This window comes from Gavialis gangeticus, unplaced genomic scaffold, assembly GCF_001723915.1.
Source record: "Gavialis gangeticus isolate Ggan-Ray unplaced genomic scaffold, GavGan_comp1, whole genome shotgun sequence".
Taxonomy (NCBI): Eukaryota; Metazoa; Chordata; order Crocodylia; family Gavialidae; genus Gavialis; species Gavialis gangeticus.
Window position 1 is genome coordinate 69,197,255 of NW_017729031.1, and position 8,125 is coordinate 69,205,379.

Consider the following 8,125-nt stretch of genomic DNA (forward strand, 5'->3'; position numbering starts at 1 on the left):
GCTGGCCTCTGCTGCGGTGGGGGAAAGTCCTCACAGCATGAGCAGCCCACAGATTGTGGGGAGCCTGGGACAAGGGTGGGGGGATAATTTCCCCTCCTCCTTTGGGTCACAGGCAGAGAATTGCAAGGGGTGAGGCTAAGGAGCTGGATAGGGGGTGGGGAACCACCATGGTGCAGGACACCCCACAGCTGGGCAGACCCCAGCTCACGAGGCTCCTTTCCCCCTCCCCCTGTGAGTTAGAGGCAGTGACTCTTATCTGATTTGGGAACCGTTCATGTTCTCCTGTCACTGAAAGCTTGAGACAATCTCTAAATTCTAATTAGTGAAGAACAAATAACCTATTTCTATCCTTAATTAAGTTAATTTAGTACATTAATCTCTGAGGAAAAGCCCTCCAGCATTAGCTCTGCATTTGAGGAAGACTGCCTAGAATTTGGTCAAGCTCTTCCTAGTATAATTCAAAGAATTGTCTTTCAGTAATAATGTTTGTATGATGTCTACCACAAAGTTGTCCAAGTCCATGAATAATTTTTTGAAGGTATTCAATTGATAACACACTTTAAAAGCATATGGAAGACAAACTGAGATACTGATAGGCAAATAATGATATAGTATTAAGGTTAGAACCTCAAATCCATAAAATCAGTCAAACAGGAAGTATAATAAACTGATCCTTTTTAGTACTTATCTCTAAGGATAGGTCTATGCTGTCCAAAATGGCATTAAGTAGTGTTCTACTTGTCAATAAGTTTTCCTGAGAGGCAGACTATGCAGATTATTCATTGTGAGTAATGGTAGTAGAACTTGCTTTTTGTGGCATATTCTCTATTGCAACCCAATGCCCCTTGATAGATACATTATGATACATTTATCTTTACAGTACATTTCTTTGCTTACTCAGGTTTGTGGTCTCAGCTTCAGAAAGGAAGTTTTTTTTATTTGAAGACTGAGAAGCAAATTTTTCGTGAATCAGAGCTATTCATTTTTTGGTCAAAAGTCTAGACCACTATCTTAAATTAATGATCTTCTGTGCTGTGAACTGTTAAAAAATGTAGGACTACCATTGCAAGGTAAGTCTGAGCTGTGGTTTAAGATTCATATTAGTGCACTGTTTTAAATCCGCAACTAAGGAAATAAATATGGGGAAATGATAAATCAGTTGTTATTTCCAGAGTGAGCATGGGAAAAAAAGTATTTCTCAGAGTTTTAAAATGAGTAAAGATAATACTGGTCCTGACATCATTTGGATTAAATAATAAGAGAAATCACATTTTTATCCATTTTACATGAACCCAGACTTCTCCGGTCTGCCCTCAGATTAATTGGAAATTCAGGGAGATTCTAGGTCAGGGGTGCCAAACTCATCCAGCCCTATGGGTTGGATGAGTAGCGTAGGGCCAGTCCACAGAATGGTCCACAGACCTCTTCCCCTTTTCCCCATCCCCCTCCCCCCTTCCAAAACATACTTTATCTGGAGGCTGCTCCAGCCAGTCTGGGATCTGCCCTGAGTACACCATGGATCCCAGAGTGGCCAGAATGGGTGCTGCATTCAGCACAGTTCTGCTGGAGTGGCAGTCATGCTGCACTTGGTGGCTGTCCCAACTGTATTATACTGCATGTGGTGCCAGCCTCAGTAGTTCCAGGACTGTGCCATACACGCTGCATGGGGGTCCCAGACCAGCTGCAGCAGGCACCATGTGCAGCACACTTCCTAAAAAAGGCACCGCATTTGGTGCAGTGTGATCAGGGCAGACACTGCATGCAGCACAGCTACTGCTCTGGCCAGACCGTGCTACATTCAAGCTAATCTGAGATCCATGCTACATGCAGTGTAGTTCCCAGAATGGCTGAAGCAGCCTTAGGATCAGGTACACTGAGAGACCGGGAAAGGGAAGGAGAGAGGGTCTGTGGGCCAGATCCTCTCCATCGACCGGCCTCATGTTGTGGGGTTCTGGCCTGTGAACGGTATGTTTGATGATATCCCTGTTCCAGGCCATACTTTCATTTCTAGTTATTGAAGATCTTTGTGAATATGTTGAATTCCTGAAGAGGTCTAATATTTCCTAAACTCCCCATTTTCAGTATTCCTGAATAATTGAACTAAAAATAAACTTGGAATCTCCAGATGAACCTACAGTTATTCCAGGTACACACCTTAATTCTCTCTCTCACTCCCTCTCCCATGCTGGGTCTTTTCCAAACAAAGTGCCTTCTACTTTGGGAAAATTCCATCTGGATCTGGATTTTAGTGGTCCACCTTTGATCTAGTATTCCGGTTGTCTTTCTAGAGCTCTGAAACATATGTCTTTTAGGTCTCAAAAATGTCCAAACCAGTTTGGGCTCAGTTTTTGAAAAACTAAAAAGTTTGCCCCCAAGGAAAACAAAGTGTATTATCATATAATTTTTAAAAAAGGAAAAAGTTTGACAAACTTATTATTGTTGGAAAGTGACCTATTAAATTAGCAAATGTCCTTAAGAGATTGTATACAGATTGCAAAATGATACTTCAGTGATTCTGAGAATAAATTACTATATTTGTACAAGGAACAAAAATGTAAATGAGATAGGGTTGTTTTTCTGGGTTTTTTTCCTCCTGCTTTGAAACGAGTGCTTTCTCCTGTGGGGTTGCCAATGTTTGGACAGTTTCCCAAGAGGAAACTTACCCTGTTATAATTGCACATCTGCCCCATTCCAAAGTTGAACAAGTCAATACAGAAATCCCTTTATTTTCTTACTAAGGTTACACATTCTTTTGGATATTGTGTCATGCTGGGGGAGTAGGTGAAGTATCCAACACTAATACTTTATGACTCTGTAACTTAGGAAATTCTCATACGAAATTATAAGAAAGCCAGAATCTAACATCAAACTGAGCATTGCGTGTTTGTTTTAAAATGCATCTCTAAAAAAATCAGGAGATTTATGAATGATTATTTAATGTTCAGTTGTTTGTTTCTACTGAATTTTTGAGATTCAAACAGATTGAAGCACAATTCAAAATATGTTTCCTATAACTCTCTACTTTGTGTATTAGAATTAGCTGAGCAATGTACACTTTCTGCAAAGCCCTTAGAAGTCATGCAAAAGAACAAAGGAATTAGGTAAATCTGAAGAGTTCATGCTAAGTGTTCTCTCTAAGTGATCCATCCCAGATTGCTAATTCTTGGTCAAATACTGTTGCTCTCTAAGAGTGAGGGTATCAAACTATCATTAATTTAAATTCAGGTATTTTCATGTAAAGATTCTGTCTTGGGAATAGGGTTATTTTACTCTTGAAGAAATATTTCCAGTTTTCCAAAGGGAATGTGCACTTTGTTTTTCCCCCTCAAGATCTCTGCCTTTAAAACTGTGACACTTTTACGTATACATAAGGTATTAGCATACTTTTCTGGGTTCCCCAGGAGCTTGGTACTGGTGAACTCATGGGCACCAAACCATCTGTCTTTACAGTAAAACAGAGATCCCCACTGTAATCCCAGTAACAATCTTAAAATATTTTTAATCTGAGTGTTATATATAAGTTGTCTCATTGTGGAGAAGTATAAAACATCTATCTATACTGTGTTGAAATGAATTGGTTAGCATACACTTGTGAATAGTAAGTGTGCTGCATCCGTGACCCTCTCTGCCTGAATATAGGGGAAAGTAAGTGGTGTAGGAATAGCTGCAATCCACCTGGGAATTTTCTCATGGCAGAGATTCTCAGATGTCCCAACAGAACAGTAGCACAGAAGGTACCTAGCTAGAACTGAAAATCTGGCTCTTTATTATTATGTCATTTTCCAAGGCTAGCAATATCAGAAAAATGTAGGATTATCACTGACAAGAAATTAAATAGAAAATTTGTCTGTATGTTTTCTGACCACTACATGGCCTGCAGAATTTTAAATGCATTTTTACTTTTCAGGATGTTCTGGACTAATTTCTATAGTAAATAGAGTTTTAGCAGCAAATATTTCTTTGGCATGAATATTTGTTTCCATCTGATTGAATGGAAAACAAAATAAAAGCTAGCACTTTGTGCATTAGACAGAAACTGGCAGCTTTGCATAGGACAATAAAACATTGTGATGACTATGAAAGTGGTTCATTCATGCTGACAGCAGAGGAAATGGAAGAGGAAAAAATAATGCAAAGGATATGGTAAATGGAGGACTAGGAGATAAGGAATGGAATTATTTGTGTATAGTCTATGAAGTTCAGTTTTTCGCTTTAAAATTAAGAAAAAGTAGATCAAACTAAATAAATTCACCTGCATTTAATTTAGTCAGCCTTTATATTGTTCATTGTAGTAAACATTTTATAGTATTTTTCCAATAGAGACTTGTTCCACTTAGTAGGATTCCTATGACAGAAAAATAACCAGACTGCATCTCTGGCTTTCATCACTGAAACATTTTGTAGCCAACACTAGAGATATGCCTAATCTCCAGGCATGAGAGCTAGAGCTCTCTATGTACTTGGCTTTATGAAACAACAGTTTGGCTTATGCACATATCCATGCCCATGAGTCACCCTTCTGTTCTCGCCCGCCACATCTTGGTATTATTAAGTAAGCAGAAGGCTCCCAATGTTTATGGAATTATATGTGTGTGATGAGCCTTCCTCACCAGGCTCCTGCTTCCTCATTCACATGCCAACCAGATGTTCCAGAAGCAAAAATTAATCTTAAGCAAAATTTTGGTAACCTGCTGATTGATCAGGGCCACTGGAATACCTCAGGTGGGGTCTTTAGAGCCTCAGGGTTTGGCTCATTGCTGTCCTCTTAATCACATTCAACAATACTGTATTTCAGTCCAGCCCAAACATGGGCTTTCACAGTCATCAAATGATTCACTCAATTTGATAAAGAAATGACAATAATTAACATAAAGCATGTGAAGCCCCCGGCTCCTTGACTCTCATTCATGATCCAATCAATTACTTGCAGAATCTTCCATCCCACTCAGGTCTGCATCCCCCTCTGCCACTTGTGGCCTCGATGGGTCCCCATCAGCTGTTCAAAGCTCTGGGCACTGGCTGCTGGCACTCCTCCAAGTGCCTGGGCTTCAGGTATTCTTTCCACCTGGGGTGGGGTGCACCCACATGATGTCAGGCTCAAGCTCTCACAGCAGCCCCACTCCTGCTGCCGGCTGTCTCCTCACTACACCAGCTCTCCATTCTGGCTGGTGCCTGGCTTCTGGTTATACCAGAAGCTGCAGTGTGTCTGCCCATACACAGCGAGTGCATGCTTCCAAAGCCTGGCGGCTGCTGCCTCCATCACTTCTGCTGCTCCTCCGTTGCTGCCTGTGCTCCTCACCGTGCCATCCAGTCCTCCCCCAGTGCCCCAGGACATTCCCCTGAGGTTTCCTTTCCCCACGTTCTTCAGGAAGCTGGGAGCTAAATTCCCACAAGTTTGCTTTGCAGTCTGAAGTATATCGAAATATATAATAGAAGCACTAAGTTTTTCTCATTTACACTGGAGTAAGAGGAAGAAAATTTAGGCCTAATACTTTTAAGCCAAGTGTCCTTTTAACAGAAATAGTAATCATTGGTCAGAAAAAGATAAATATTTGATGAACTTAGCTTGACTTAGAAAACCATCAAAGTCTGTTCCTGGCATTTCTATTCATGTGATGTTAATATTTGAAAACTGATATCATTTCTCCTCACACACTTGTTTCTTTTCTCTCCACAGAGAAAATTAAAGTTTTTTATTAAAACAAGACAAATTAAGTAAAGTATGAAAAACATAAAAAGAAGGTATATATGATCCAGAAATCGTGTCTCTGACAAGGCTATATTAATAATAATGTAAAATATTTGCTTTCCAAATTTATTTCTGTATCTAAAATAAAGTTGAAAACCATTTTACAAAAATGTCCATTTTTTCCTGTTTCAGGTTCATCTCAGAAAATTTCTCTTTTGCTGTAGGACAGCATAACTCCAATTCTAAAACATGCCACAGATATTTTACAGACTTTGGACTAAATAGGCTGGTTAAGAATGTTTTTTTTTAAGAAGGGGATTGAAAAAAAATAGAAAATATAATTATACCTCTATGCTGCAATGATACCCTGAATACTTCATTCAGTTCTGCTGTCTCCCTTCCCACTTCCCAAATAATAGAGTATAACTAGAAAAAATACAGAGAGAGAAACAAGGATGACCAAGGGCAAGGAGAAGCTTCTGTACAAAGAGAGACTAAGTATATGAGGGGCAGTTCAAGGAAATTATTAGACAGAAGTGACAATTTTTACTTGATCTAGCCACAGAAAGCAGTCTATAGCTGTGACCAAACACAAGTGCACAGCTGCAAACAGCTTCAGATATGGCCGCCTGATCCCTCATTGCCTGAGGTATCAGATAAAGGCGTTGCAAAAGGTAGTGTCTTTTTTAACATCCCTCTGCGGAGTTCCCAGCCTGTTGCTATTTTCAGTATGGGAACGGGGGAAAGGGAGTGGAGATAATTCAGTCTAGAGGGTTTTCTACCCCTTCCCCCAGAGGCTGGGGTGGGTGTATTGGGGGGAGGGTCTCCAATTCACCCACCCCACCCTTCAGCACCAGCTGGGGAGTCCCAAGAATGCACTCCATCCACTGTCTTTTCCCCCTCCCATTCTGAAAACAGTGAGCACTGGCAGACAGCCTGGCCATTGCTCTGGGAACCTGGCTACAGGCTCCCAGCCTGCAGCTAGAGTCTTCTCCCCCATGGAACCAACAGCAAATTTCTATTTGGTCTGGGTTAATGTAACACTTTGCAGAAATTGCTCTGAGTTACAGCTGGGAGCTGCACTTCTGTCTGTACCCAGAAAGCATGTTTAAAATTAACAAAATAAAACTCTTTTTCACATAGCATGTAATTAATTCATAGAATTCATTGTAGAGGCTGCCAATTTCATCAGATTCAAAAGAGGACTGAACAAGTTCTTTAGGGATAGGGCTGTTGGTGGGGGTTGGAAAGCAGGGAGTAGAGGGGAACAGGGAGTGTGGAGGGGGTGCAGGTGGCAGGGAGGCTGGTACAGGCGTGGGGGGCCCAAGGATTGGGTGGGGGAACAAGCACAGGCATAAGAGTCTAAGGGGTGGGCAGACATGGGGGGAAACAGCAGGGGGCAGGTGCAGGCTAAGGGTGTGCAAGTGGTGGGGGTCTGGCCCCTTGTCCCTGCCACTGCTTTCCCTGCCACAGGGGTGGGGGAATGAATTTAAGATGACCCTCTAATAATTAGTTTCTGTACGTGGAACATTACAACAGATGAATAATTTTCCATGTGCAAAGTCTAATTATTGGGTGGTTGTCTTAAATTCAAAGTCATCATGGATTTGGGTAAATATGGTACTTTGTACTAAAATGAGTTGCCATGCACTTAGGAGTGCCATGTCCACACGATACACTTCCTTATTTCATTGAAACTGGCAAAATATTTTAGCCTATGTACACCTGTGTGAAGCATAAGTAAATTCACCTCAAATTAAGTACTGCATGCTAATGTTTACGTGCTGCATACTATGTTCCTCCAACCACCCTCCCACACTACTTCACAGTCTGTTTATAAATGTGTTTTGTTCTCCTCTGGGGCCATAAGTGAAAGTTTACTCCCTCTTTAATTGCTGACACTCGGTCAGGTTCCATCCATCCGTTATTACATGTTCTTAGAATCTGCAAAGCTAACATTTTATTCTAGACCTGAAGGATCTATTGCTATGCTTCCAACTGGAGCGGTGCAGAGGTTCTGTATTACCTCATCCTTAAGGGAGAGGCAAACGTTTAGGAAGACTTGGAAACAAGACATTGCAACATAGGTGTTTTTGAAGCTATCGAAAGAGGAACCTCCTGGTAAGATCACAGTTGGGAGTCCATGTAATTAACTAATACTAAGGGGATGAAAATGGCTCAGAAAAGAGCCAAGTGCAAAACACCCTCATCGATAATCAAGCCAGCTGCTCATATTCTGAGGAGTTGGTTATTAAGTGCCAACAATGATCCACACTTTGACACTGCTGATGCAAATGAGGAAGATGAGGTTGGACTCCTAATCTCCAACCTAAATTTTCTCTGCTGCAGCTTGAAGTCATTGATCAGAGAAAAACCAGTCCCAACCTTTCTGTAATCACTCTTCAGGTATTTGAAGACTGTTATCTTCAGTCTTCC

The 8,125-nt window shown here is 41.1% G+C and overlaps 1 protein-coding gene across 3 annotated transcripts in view; it reads right to left on the minus strand.

Moving 5' to 3' along the window:
* TFPI (tissue factor pathway inhibitor) overlaps positions 1-8,125 on the minus strand; it is a 100,888-nt gene that overhangs the window by 72,475 nt on the left and 20,288 nt on the right. The window contains exon 2 of one of the 3 annotated variants that reach the window (XM_019523067.1): positions 6,037-6,115. The exons of the other annotated variants lie outside the window; for them this stretch is intronic. The gene's annotated coding sequence lies outside the window, so the exon portion shown is untranslated. The remainder of the gene's footprint in view (positions 1-6,036; positions 6,116-8,125) is intronic. 3 annotated transcript variants of the gene reach the window in all.